We start from the raw sequence: 13697 nt of genomic DNA on the forward strand, positions 1-13697 counted from the left end.
TCCTCTGGTTTCCTTCATGCAGTGATTTTAAAGCAGCTCTCCAGCCTCCTCACTCCAAGAAAAGCAAAGTCATTCCATATAGCATTAATATGCATTAGAAGTTTGGTTGAAGATTTCTTGTGGAGAAGGAAGCACATGTTTATATAAGAAAGAAACTCTTACAAATCCGGAGACATGTAGGATCTTGCCTGGGTCCTTCTTTGGCTGCTAGTCACAGGGGCTCCTTCCCCCCCTCCCTTTTCCCTGTGCAGTATCCATGGCCTCCTTGTGTCTGCTTCCTGGCTCATTGGTCTTGCCTAGCTTCTCTAGGATATCTGTCCTCTTTTTATGCTAAGCACCTCAGTTCTTACTTAGCTCCAGGCTGTCTTACCAGCTGTCTTACCAACCAGCCTTAATGGCTGTCAAATAAAGAAAAAGTGGAAAAGTAACTCCTGCTGCTGCACCATGGCATCCATGGAGACCCTCGCCTTCTATTAATATGGGCCCCCTTTCCTCATCAGCAAGGATCAGGACTGCAAGTCCTGCCTTATGGGACTTGAGGCCCTCAAGTCTCATATAGTGGCAGCAAAGGCTGTAGCAAATACGATGAGAACATCACTTGGACCAAATGGGCTTGATAAGATGATGGTGGATAAGGATGGCAATGTGACTGTAAATAATGATGGGGTCACCATCTTAAGCATGATAGATGTCGATCATCAGATTGCCAAGCTGATAGTGGAAATGTCCAAGTCTCAGGATGATGAAATTGGAGATGGAACCACAGGAGTGGTTGTCGTGGCTGGTGCCTTGTTAGAATAAGCCCAGGAGTTGCTAGACCGAGGTATTCACCCAATCAGAATAGCTGGTGACTATGAGCAGGCTGCCTGTGTTGCTATTGAACACCTGGACAAGATCAGCGATAGCATCCTTGTTGACATAAAGGACACCAAACCCCTGAGTCAGACTGCAGAAACCATGCTGGGCTCCAAAGTGATCAACAGTTGTTACCGACAAATGGCTGAGATTGCTGTGAATGCCGTCCTTACTGTAACAGATACGGAGCAGAGAGGTGTTGACTTTGAGCTTACCAAAGTAGAAAGCAAAGTGGGTGGCAGGCTGGAGGACACTAAATGGATGAAGGACGTGATTGTGGACAAGGATTTCAGTCACCCACAGATGCCAAAAAAGTGGAAGATGCTAAGATTGTAATTCTCACATGTCCATTTGAACTACCCAAACCAAAAACAAAGCATAAGCTGGATGTGACCTCTGTAGAAGATCATAAAGCCCTTCAGAAATATGAAAAGGAGACATTTTAAGAGATGACTCAACAAATTAAAGAGACTGGTGCTGAAATAGAAATTTGTCAGTGGGACTTTGATGATGAAGCAAATCACTTACTTCTTCAGAACAACTTGCCTATGGTTCGCTGGGTAGGAGGACCTGAAATTGAACTGATTGCCATCACAACAGGAGGGCAGATCACCCCCAACTTCTCAGAGCTCTTGGCCAGGAAGCTGAGCTTTGCTGGTCTTGTACAGGAGATCTCATTTGGGACAACTAAGGATAAAATGCTGGTCATTGAGCAGTGTAAGAACTCCAGAGCTATAATCATTTTTATGAGAAGAGGAAATAAGATGAGTATTGAGGAGGTGAAATGACCCCTTCATGATGCTTTGTGTGTCATCTGGAAGCTCATTCATGATAATCATATGGTGTGTGGAGGAGGGGCTGCTGAGATATCCTGTGCCCTGCCAGTTAGCCAAGAGGTTGATAAGTGCCCCACCTTAGAACTCTATGCCTTGAGAGCATTTGCCGACGCTTTGGAGGTCATTCCCAAGGTCCTTTCTGAAAACAGTGGCATTAATCCCATCCGGACTATGACCGAAGCCCGAGCCAGACAAGTAAATGAGAGGAACCTTGCTCTTGGCATCGACTGTTTGCACAAAGGGACAAATGATATGAAGCAATAGCATGTCATAGAAACCTTCATTGGCAAAAAAGCAACAGATATCTCTTGCAACACAAATGGTTAGAATGATTTTGAAGATTGACAACATTCGTAAGCCTGGAGAATCTGAAGAATGAAGACATTGAGAATACTATGTAGAAAGATCCACTACTGTAATTAAATAAATGGGTGTCTCATGATGCATCTACAGTTATTTATTATTACATCCTTTTTCAGACACTGTAGATGCTACAATAAAAAAAAAGTTGTTTGGTAACCATAGTTTCACTTATTCAAAGCTGTATAATTGTGGGCATACTATCAAACTGTGAGGTTAGCACCAGTCTCTTTAATTTGTTGATCACCTCTTCAAATTTCTCCTTTTCATATTTCTGAAGGGCTTTATAATCTTCGGCAGAGGTCATGTTTTTGTATTCATTATATTAAAGGAATCTCTTTAAACAAAAAACAAAGAAAAGAAAAAGCTACCAGGATCCACCTACTCTCTAAGTCAATGGGAGATTGCACATTAAGGATAATAATGTCTTTACCCAAATATTTCCATCACATAAAGTTTGGAATCATGGAGAGATACAAGTAATTTAGCCTTACTACAGAAAATACAATAGGATGGAAGGTATTCATATTCTTAATTCATTCCCTTTCCCATTTCTTCAACAAATACCTCAAAGTTTCCCTTTTCTTCACAAACCCCTATTATGAACTGAATGTTTATGCTCCACCCAACCCCTAACTCCCATTGGGACTGCATTTGGAGATACTGCTTGTGAGGAGGTGATAAATGTCAAATGAGGTCATAAGGTAGGGCCCTAACCCAATAGGGCTGGAGTCCTTAGTTGAACAAGAGACATCAAAGCTCTCTCTGTCTGCCATGTGAGGACACACAAGAAAGCAACCATCTGCCAGAGACCCCTCACCAGAAACCACATGGGCTGGCACCTTGATCATGGACTTCTAGCCTCCAGAAGTCCTCCTCTCTTCCTTTTGCATGTGCGGTGTCCATGGTTGCTCATCTGTCTTGAAAGATGAGCCAGGAAGCAGACATAAGAATAAATAAAATTTCTGTTGATGAAGCCAACTAGTTTGTGGTATTTTATTATAGCCGCCTGAGCAGACCAATACAAGCTCCTACTCCACAATCTCTCCATTCACTGTTAGCAGATAAGCTTGCATTTTGCTTCACTGCAAAAATTGAAGTCTTTAAGTATTAATTTCTTCAACTACCTCCTACACTACCTATGAAAGTCTCGCCTTCCACCTGTTCTTTCCTGCTTCCCCCATCTCAGTGGAAGAGTTAACAGCACACCTGTTCAAGGCACATTCCCCTACTTTGCATTGAGATCCATCCCTTCTCACCTTTGAGCTGATAGCAATCTCCTGCTTCAAGCCCTCCCATGGCCACCCATTGCACCTTAAATAAAATTCAAACTTCTTAGTGTGGACTACAAGACACTGTGACCTCACCCCCTGACTATCCTCCTGACCTCATCTCCCACCACAATGTAGTCGTTGAATCACTGTGGCTTCTGTGTCCCAGTCACACCAAGCTCATGTCTACCCTATATGCATACACTAGTTATAATTCTATCTAGAATGTTCTTTCCCAGAGCTTCCATGGCTAGCTCCTTGTTTTATTCAAGTCTCAGCTCAAATGTCAGCCCTTTGAAAATAATATCCAATATAAAGCCTGTCTACAGCAAGAAATAAAAAGTAGACCTTCCATTCTCATCACATAACTCTCTGAAATTACTTATTTCTCTGAAATGCCTATTCTCCTTCATTTTATTGGCTGTCTTCACCCAATAGAGTATAATCTCAAAGAAAACAAACATCTCGTCTATTATTCACTTCTGTGTCCTCAGTTTCTTAAGGCAATGCCTGGTACCAGTATAGCTTCTGAAATCACTGGTGAACCCATCATTGCCTCTCTCCTGTATTCCCAGCTGATCATCCCTGTGGTTATTTTTTCTCAGCATAAAAACATAATCAAACCTTTCCCATTCTAAAAGCAAAAATTTCCATCTGACCACACATCTCATATTAGCTGCCTGCCTGTCTATTTCCTTCCCATCATGGCCACACTTCCTTAATGAGGACACTAAACCACTTATTTCCACCTTCTCAATACCCTTTCACTCCACAACCCCCTATAATCTGGCTTTACTATCAACCCACTCACCCCCAATATCTTTTACTAAGATTATAGGTGATCACCAGATTGTCACATCCAAGAGATCCTGTTCTTCCCTCATCCTGCTTGACCACTTTGGACATTTGATTTGCTTGACTATCCTCTTTTTACGGAGACTCCTTCAATTTTAATGAAGCCACATTTTCCTAGCATTTCTTTACTTATTTTATCTTTATTGACTTTTTCTTTTCCTACATGGGTGTCTTTTCCACCACACTTTAGGGAATGCAGTTCTAGTGCTTCTAGAGGGCCAGGAGGAAATGTACAGGTGTAAAAAACCTGCAGGCAATTAGCAGGAGGTGGTGGGGACTTTGAGGGAGTGCAAAGTGTTCCTTATCCTTTCCAGAAGCCATTCACATTCAAGTTTTTAAAAAATGCTGTGTTAGTCAGGCACAGTGGCTCATGCCTGTGATCCCAGAACTTTGGGAGGCCAAGGCAAGAGGATCGCTGAGCTCAGGAGTTCAAGACCAGCCTGGGAAACATGGCAAAACCCCATCTCTGCAAGAAATACAAAAGTTAGCTGAACATAATGGTGTGTGCCTGTAGTCCCAGCTACTGCGGAGGTTAAGGAAGGAGGATCACTTGAGCCTGGAAGGCTCAATGCTACAGTGAGCCTCGATCATGCCATTGCACCCCAGGCAAGACCCTGTCTTTATAAAAGTAAAAGTAAATGTGATGTTAGCCAAATTGTATCTGTGGGCAAATGGAGACCACTGATTTGTAGCCTGTGCATTAAATGTTGGTATTTCTTGAGGCCTGTCCTTGAGTTTGTTCTTTCTCCTACATTCACTCTGATTTGATAGCCTCACCCACAACTACAACTTCAAATACCACTGATACTTCTTCAATTCCAGAGCCTCTATATAGCATAGAGATTATGACATAGGTAGAAGGTCAGAAATATATGAATTTGAGTCCCTTCTCAGCCATATGCCAGATCTGTGGCATTAGGTAAATAACTTTACTCTGAGCCTCAGTTTCCTTACATGTAAAATGAGGATGACAATAGATACTCTTATGAGTCTTCCAAAGATGAAATTCATGCATGTAACATGCTCAGTACAGTATCTAGCACACAGTAAGTACTCAGTGAAAGTTAGCTCTTTGGTTGAACCTCTCTATGGAGAAGGCCAACAGATAATTCAAATTAAACATTTCAAATCCACAATTATCTTTCTTACACAGCTTGATCCTTGCATCACATTCATCACCATTTATGCAGTGTCCAGGCCAGAAGCCAGGAATCATTCTAGAGTTCTTCTTTTCCAGCTCGGCCCCATCCCACCCAGATGTTTATCTCTAAGAGGCCTAGACATTTGACCTGCATTACAGCTTATCAACTCCATACCCTTTCCTTCAGTTCTACCATACCTAGTCTTTACTTTTTCCGACCTTACTGAGGAATAATTGACAAATATGGTGAACAACATGATGTTTTGATATCTGTATTCATTATAAAATGATTACCATAATCAAGTTAATTAACACAACCATCACTTCATATAGTTATCCTTTCTGTGTGTTTGAAATGAGAACATTTAAGATCTATTTTCTTAGCAATTTTCAAGTATACAATGCATTATATTAGCTGTAGTCACTACGCTGTACAAGAGATCTCCAGAACTTATCCTGTCTAAATGAAACTTTGTACTTTTAGAATAGCTCCCCATCCCCTCCATCAGGCCCCTGGCAATCACCATTGATTTTTTTCAGATTGCATACATTAGTGAGATCATGCAGTATTTGTCTTTCTGTGCCTGGTTTATTTTACTTAGCATAATGTCCTTCAGGTTCATCCATGTTGTCACAAAATGGCAGATTTCCTTTTTTTGGTATATATAAATATGTATATGTGTGTATATATATTATATAAAAATACATAAATATGTATACAAATACATATATATATACACACATGCACACACACATAGGAATCTTTCTTCAGCTTCACACACAATAGAATAATATATGTGTTCACATACGTGTATGTATATATATGTACACAAATGTGTGTATATATATGTATTACATTTTTGAGTCTATAATATTCCATTGTGTGTGTGTACAGAATATTACAGACCAACAAATGTGATACGCACACACACACACACACACATACATGTATGTATTATGTGTGTGTGTGTATATATATCACATTTTTTGGTCCATTTATCTGTTGATAGATACATAGGTTGATTCTTTATCTTGGCTATTGTGAATAATGCTGCAATGAACATGGGATTGTAAATATCTCTTTGACATACTTCATTTCCATTGGATATATAATCTGTAGGGCATGGCTGGATCATATAGTAGTTCTATTTTTAATTTAAAAAAAAATCTCTTTAGTGTTTTCCATAATGACTGTACTAATTTACATTCCCACCAACAGTTTGCAAGAGATCCTTTTCTCCGCATCCTTGCCAACACTTGTGATCTTGTGATTTTTCGTCTTTTTGATTTAGCCATTCTAACAGATGTGCTTTGAATTTTCATTTTCCTGATGACTTCCGTTGTTTGCTCCTCTTTAATTTTTACCATAGTCTTAATTAGTCTTTATCATTTCTTCTCCATATTACTGCCATGGCCCCTTAACTGAACTCTTTACCTCATGTGTCAACTCCCTTCAATCCATTCATTCTTTACAGCTTCGTCAAAGTAATCTTTCTAAAATGAAAGTTTAATCATGTCACTCCTCTGCTTGGAAACATTTCAAGTCTTTCTCCCCTCCCCCATTACCCCAATGTAATAAGTAATACATTTCTGATCTGGACCTTGTTTTTACTTGAAGTATTACCTTCCATTGTTCTTCAGCCTGAACTCTTGCTTTAGCTATTCCCTATGACTTTGACCTTTTTGATGCATGTTTCACTTTTCTAGGAGTGCCCTTCCATGCTCCTCTATCAGGCTAATTGCTACCTATCTCAGTTCAAGCATTATTGCTTCTGGAGGCCTTTCCTGGCATGCCAGCCCAATCTCCCCTGGAGCATGCCTGGTGAACAGTGCTGTTTCAATTATAATGAATGAAAACAGAGAGAAAAACTGACATTCCTGGGTGAGAGGAAGGGCTAACAGTTTGACCTAAAAGATTTGACATTCTTTTATTGAGACCAAGAATGAGAAAAAATGAAATCAGTGAGTAGTATGCAGATAAGAAGAGACAGCTAACTGGATGATTTTAGTTTAAAAATATTTGTCATTTGGAAAAAAAAAAGAATAATAAAAAGCTTAAGTAAATGATCATATAGCATCTAAATCATATCTGAATAAAAGAATGTGCTAAACTGATATGCAGACACTTATAAATGACTTACCCATACGCTTGACAACTCAGACTGCCTGGGAACTGAGGAAAGCCTATCAGAATAAGTTATAGGAAAACTTAGATAATAAGAATTCATAAGGGTCAGCTAGGTTATTGATATGGTTTGGCTGTGTCCCCACCCAAATCTCATCTTGAATTGTTGCTCCCATAATTACTATGTGTTGTGGGAGGGACCTGAAGGGAGGTAATTGAATCATGGGAGCAGGTCTTTCCCGTGCTGTTCTCATAACAGTGAATAAGTCTCATGAGATCTGATGGCTTTATAAAGGCAGTTCTCCTGCACACACTCTCTTGCCTACTGCAATGTAAGTCATGCCTTTCTCCCCCTTTGCCTTCTGCAATGATTGCGAGGCCTCCCTAGCCATGTGGAACTCTGAGTCTACTAAACCTCTTTTTTAAATAAATTACCTAGTCTCCAGTATGTCTTTATTAGCAGTATAAGAACGGACTGATAGTTAGTTATTTAGGTTAGTTAAAATATCTTTATGTTAGGAGATAAGTTAAACTCTTTGAAATGAATATTAATATATACTGCCACTTTAATATTTAATATGGTTTAACTCAACTGTGTATTATTACTATTTTTAACTTTTATTTTTGGTTTGAAGTACATGTGCAGGTTTGTTATATGGTTACAATGCATGTCATGGGGTGTTGGTATACAGATTATTTTGTTACCCAGAAAATAACCATAGTACCCAACAGATAGTTTGATCCTCACCCTACTCCCAACCTCTACTCTCAGTTAGACCCCAGTGCCTATCGTTCTTTCATTTATGTCCATGTGTACTTAATGTTTAACTCCCACTTATAAGTGAGAACATGTAGTTTTTGGTTTTCTGTTCCTGCATTAGTTTTCTCAGGATAATGGCCTCCAGTTCCATTCATGTTGCTGCAAAGGATATAAGATTATTCCTTTTATGGCTGTGTAGTATTCCATGGTTCAATTGTATGATTAAAAAATATTTAAACATACTTCAAGATTTCTCATGAGCTTAGGCAAGTTATTACTGCATTTATAAAAGTTTATATATACATTTTGATAGGACATATGTTTGTAGACGTATACTGACTTTGATATATCACACACATTTGTATATGAATACAAAATACATTTTAGCATTTTTCTATATTTTAGGAAAATTCTGTATCCATTAGCACAATGTTTCTCGAAGTGTGGGTCCCCATTAATTAGAAGCTCAAAAAGTCAACTTAGTGGGCTTTGACCAGAATTTTTAAATCAAATAAAAATAGAATCAACAAGAAAATCTCAGAGTAATACACAATAAAGGTTTTTTCAAACATGAGTGGCAGTTAACGTGTTTGAAGAATACTTAGTTAGGCTTAGAAAGAAAATAGATTCGGAGCATGTGTGGCCTGTGAGGTCTCTTACTTCTCAGCCAGTGTTGAAAGCGGCTGGAAAATACCATGTGCCTGTTCAGTTCATGCACAAAGACATCCTTAATGGGTGGGGCATGCCAGCTTAACCCTGTAATTCCAGCACTTAGGGAGGCCAAGGCAGGAGGATTGCTTGTGACCAGGAGTTTAAGACCAGCCTGGTTAACATAGCAAGATCCCATGTCTCCAAAAAAATAAAAATAAATTAGCTGGACATGGTGATGTACACCTGTGGTCCTAAGGTGGCTAAAGTGAGAGGGTCACTTGGCCCAAAGTGACCTATAGCAGTGAGCTATAATTGTACCACATTTGGCAATAAGAACTCGGTAACCTGTTTGCTTTCTTTTCTCTTCCAGTTGCTAGCAAGTGAGAGCTGAATTAGACACACTGTTGATTTTCCACGTGCCCTGTTTATCACTCTCCTGATTGCCCCCACCCTTTCCTTTTCCCCCGACCCATTACCTTATTTGATTCCTATTTGTGTCTTCACTAAGTTTTTATTCCTGTGATTTTATTATAAGCACCACAGAACTTTTCTGAAAGTTAATGGTCCTAAGTAATTCATGAGATAGAAGCATCCATTCGACTTATGAGCAACCCTACAAAACTGTGAAAATAACCCTGCACAAAAAATTAGGATATCCTTTCCTATTGCCTATGGACAACTTGCAGGAAAATATGTAGGTGTGACTTCATAGTCATGAGAAGAATACTTCTTCAATCTATGTAAATTTCATTTTGTGTAATTTCATTGTAATTGTGGAAAAGTTGGACAATTTTAGCTGTCTTACCTGAAAGAACAGTCAAAAAGGGACAGTATGAACTTTTTCTTCTGCAACAGTAAAGTGCCTCTCTCATTTCACACATTTTAGGTGGAAATTAAACAAAAGCTGAATGAATTACCTTCATTTGATTGTAAAAAACTAAACTTACAATGCATCTTCCAGTGCAAATGTTCAGATGTGATGGCTGTGAGAATTGCCAATTTCTTGGTGATCCTTAAGGATGCTCAATCGTACATACATGTTAAGGATTCTGGAAATCCCCATTAAAGTTTTAACAGGAATTTTGAATACTCGTTCATTATACAAAACTAGAAATCATGCATCATGTTTACTAGACTTCGACATTGTCCTCATCACCATTAGAACTTCTTGGAAATGATTACCAGGCCTGAATTGATTACTAAGCCTGAAAACATCATGTCCCAATAGAGATAATGTAGGTAGATATTTCCAGATTCATACAATTCTAATCAGAAGGCAATAGAGTCTGAGCTAGCCCAAAGGAGTTTATCAAGCCACTACTACACCTGATATCTTATTCTGGTTTTTAATTATGGCTGCTAATTATTCAGAATAATGCCCTTTCTCTATTTTTTAATAATGTAAGCAACAAGAAGCTGATCTGAGACCACCATCTCACGAACTGTTTGAGACAGAGTTGTGAGAACGCTAATCTACGTGGAAATAATTAGATTCCAGTTCTCTCCATAGCAGTGGCATTGCTTTTTTAAAAAAATCAAAGAAATGTCAAAATGAAACAATATAAACGGTCATCATTACTGCAATTACTCATATGAGATAGTAGAATCTCGAGTTTCCAGGAGTTTCAGTTTAATCTCTTACAGAAAGAGAAGTTGTGTTTTGGTTCTTCCAAAGCACCTAGATGCTGATTTCCAGGCCTCTTCAATGGAAATAAGAATGTGGTTGAAGAATTCTAAACAATTTTAGACAGGTGTTAAAAGAAAGACTTCAGCCAAATTAAATTTAAAGGAGTTTAATTGAGCAATGAATGATTCGCGAATTGGGAAGCCCCCAGAATCACAGCAGATTCAGAGAGAGTCCAGGGGTCAGAACAAATTTATAGACAAAAAAGTAAGTTGATATACAGAATCGAAAGTGAGGTATGGAAACAGCTAGAGTGGTTACAGCTCCGTGTTTGCCTTATTTGAACACAGTTTGAACCTCAGCAGTGTATGGGTGGTTCAAGTGTGGCTGCTGGGATTGGCCAAGACTCATTATTGTTACAGGCACACACTCCTAGTTAGGTTTTCAATCTTGTCTACCTATTAAGTTAGGTTGCAATTTATCCACAAGGAGTCATATATAGAAGTGTGGAATCCGTCTCAGGCTATATTTAGTTTGCTTTAACACAGATGTGTGGTTTAACATATATCTGCTTTTGTAGGCACACGTTCTGCTGACTGTATATGTGACCTCCCCTTTTGCAATGTCAGGGAGGATGGGGAGAAATGTCAAGTTCCACAAAGGCCATGAGGGACAGGGCTGTTTGCTTCATGAAGTTAATTGAATATGGTGAGATGACTGTGATATAGGATCATGGAGCAGCTCGTCTCTCCAGGCAGGGCTACCAGATTGAGCAAATCAAAATATAGGATGCCATTTAAATTCAAATGTCAGAAAACCAATAAATACTATTTTAGTATAAGCATGTACTAAATTATTGCAATTATTTGCTGTTTATCTGGCGTTCTAATTTAACTAGGTGTCCTATATTTGATCTGGCAATCTTATTTCAGGAGGTGAATAGAGTTTTTAACAATTTTAGGCTTTTTTTTTCAGTCTAATTTAAGTTTTTATGGAAAATATTTCAGGTTGTCAGAATCTCTATTTGCCAGTAAAATATGAGCATACACATGGAGGTACAGACAGCTCCCACCCGCCCCTGCTACAACCAGAGGGGGTGGATTGAAGAATGAGGCATTGCTTTGACTTCTTTCTGTAATTCTTCAGGTATTAAAAATATTGATAGTCCCCAATAAAATAGTTGAAAGGGGTAGTATTTTAGTGGTCTCTAATTCTAATAATGCATTTTGTTTAAAGACAATTTTTGTGAGATAAATTTAACTCATATTCTATGATCTACTTGCATTAGAAACATGTATAATTTCAAAATATTTGCATTAATGGCTTTTAAACATGTCTATATAAGCACATACTGTCATTTGGCTTGGAATTTTTGGTTCAGACTATGAATGATTTCAAGTTTTCAAACTGTTTGATCTCAGAATAGCTAGCACGGGATTATATTCTTACACACTTACGGAAACTATAAGGATTTGGCTCTGAAAGTTACTTTTTTGAATTGTTTTTTTCTCACTATGATAATGCTTCACAATTTACAGTGTCCAGGCACTTTGCATATATTATCTTGGCTCATGCTCTCTGGACCCTGTGAGTGAGATAGTGTTATCTTCCTTTTAGAGAAAGGAAACTCAAGCTAGGCATCTTGCCTAAGGTCATTGGACAAGGAGGTGACAAAGGCAAGAAAACCCCTCAGGTCTTCTGACCCCAGTGCACTGTTCTTTCTGATAGGCCAAGCTATGGTCTCAGTAATGAGACTAAAATTTAAACCTTGGATATCCCCTGAGAATATACCTCTGAAAAAAGATGTGGACATACTTTTCAACTATCTAAAGACAATAATGTTTGATTAATAACATCTCCTCCCCTCCTCAACTTTATTTCTTTGGTGGCTTTATTTAAGATGCAGGTTGTCCCGATTCTTGTGCATATCAGAGGCTGAAGATGTACCGATTACCTCCTAGCTGCCCCCTTACTGTCTGCCATGTGCCCTCACCTCCCCCTTCACCTTACTCACATCTTGATGTATTTGGTTCCAATTCTGCCCTCATAGACTTTATGACAATGCAATGGCAGAGAATAAGGAAAGGCAAGAATAGTCAGAATGGAGAAGATGAGAGAGGCTGTGTTTTCTTCCGCCTTACTGTTTGAAGGATACAGGAGGAGTGTAAGTCATCTCTTTGTCTTCAGTCTTCATTTCATTTTATCAGAATCCCTCTTTCTTGCCGTACTGTTCTTCACTGTACACCTTGCATCTTATCCCAACACCCCTAGGGAAATGTCTAAGGTAGTTTGAGCTTTGGTGTTTTTCTGAAATGTATGATTAATATTATTTCATTTCTCTATATTCCCAACAATTCTTTATTAGCCTCTGGTTAGAGGTTTGTCTTTCTCAGTAATTTTTTAACCAAAACAAAAAGATAATATATCATGGTTAAGTTTTTACTATCCTATCCTTTTGTTAGAAGAGACAAAACCTTGCCTCACTTTAAAATATACTACAATGCTATAGTAATCAAAACAGAGTGGTACTGGCATAGAGACTGACACATAGACCAATGTAACAAAGCAGAGAGCCCAGAAATAAACCCACACATTTATTAAGATCAATTGATTTTCAATAAAGGTGCCAAGAACACATAGTAGAGAAAGAAGAGTCTCTTTAATAAATGGTGTTGGAGAAACTAGATATTTTCATGCAGAAGAATGAAATTAAACCCTCATCTCACCCCATACATAAAAAATCAACTCAAAATGGATTAAAGATGTACATGTCAGACCTGAAATTATAAAACTACTAGAAGAAAACGTAAGAGAAAACCTGCATGACATTGGTCTGGTTAATTATTTTTTTGATATGACCCCAAAAACATAGGCGACAAAAGTAAAAATAGACAAATGGGGTTGCATCAAATGAAAAAGCTTCTTCACACCAAAGAGAGCAGTTGACAGTGAAGAGACAACCTATGGAATGGGAGAAAATAGTTGGAAATCATATACCCAGTAAGGGGCTAATATCTAAAATACATAAGGAACTCAGCTCAATAGCAAAAAAAAAAAAAAAAAGAATACACTGGTAACCAGATTTAAAAATGTGCAAAGGACCTAAATAGACACTTCTAAAAAAAAGACATACAAATGACCGATGTCACAATGAGATATCACCTCATACCTGTTAGAATGGCTATTACAAAAAAGACAAAATATAACAAATGCTGGTGA

At 38.4% G+C, this 13697-nt stretch overlaps 1 pseudogene; it reads left to right on the plus strand.

Annotated features, from left to right (window-relative positions):
* Nucleotides 1-444: 444 nt before the first annotated feature.
* On the plus strand, nucleotides 445-2094 carry LOC103214607 (T-complex protein 1 subunit epsilon pseudogene; annotated as a pseudogene).
* Nucleotides 2095-13697: the final 11603 nt, after the last annotated feature.

This window comes from Chlorocebus sabaeus, chromosome 3, assembly GCF_047675955.1.
Source record: "Chlorocebus sabaeus isolate Y175 chromosome 3, mChlSab1.0.hap1, whole genome shotgun sequence".
Classification (NCBI taxonomy): domain Eukaryota; kingdom Metazoa; phylum Chordata; class Mammalia; order Primates; family Cercopithecidae; genus Chlorocebus; species Chlorocebus sabaeus.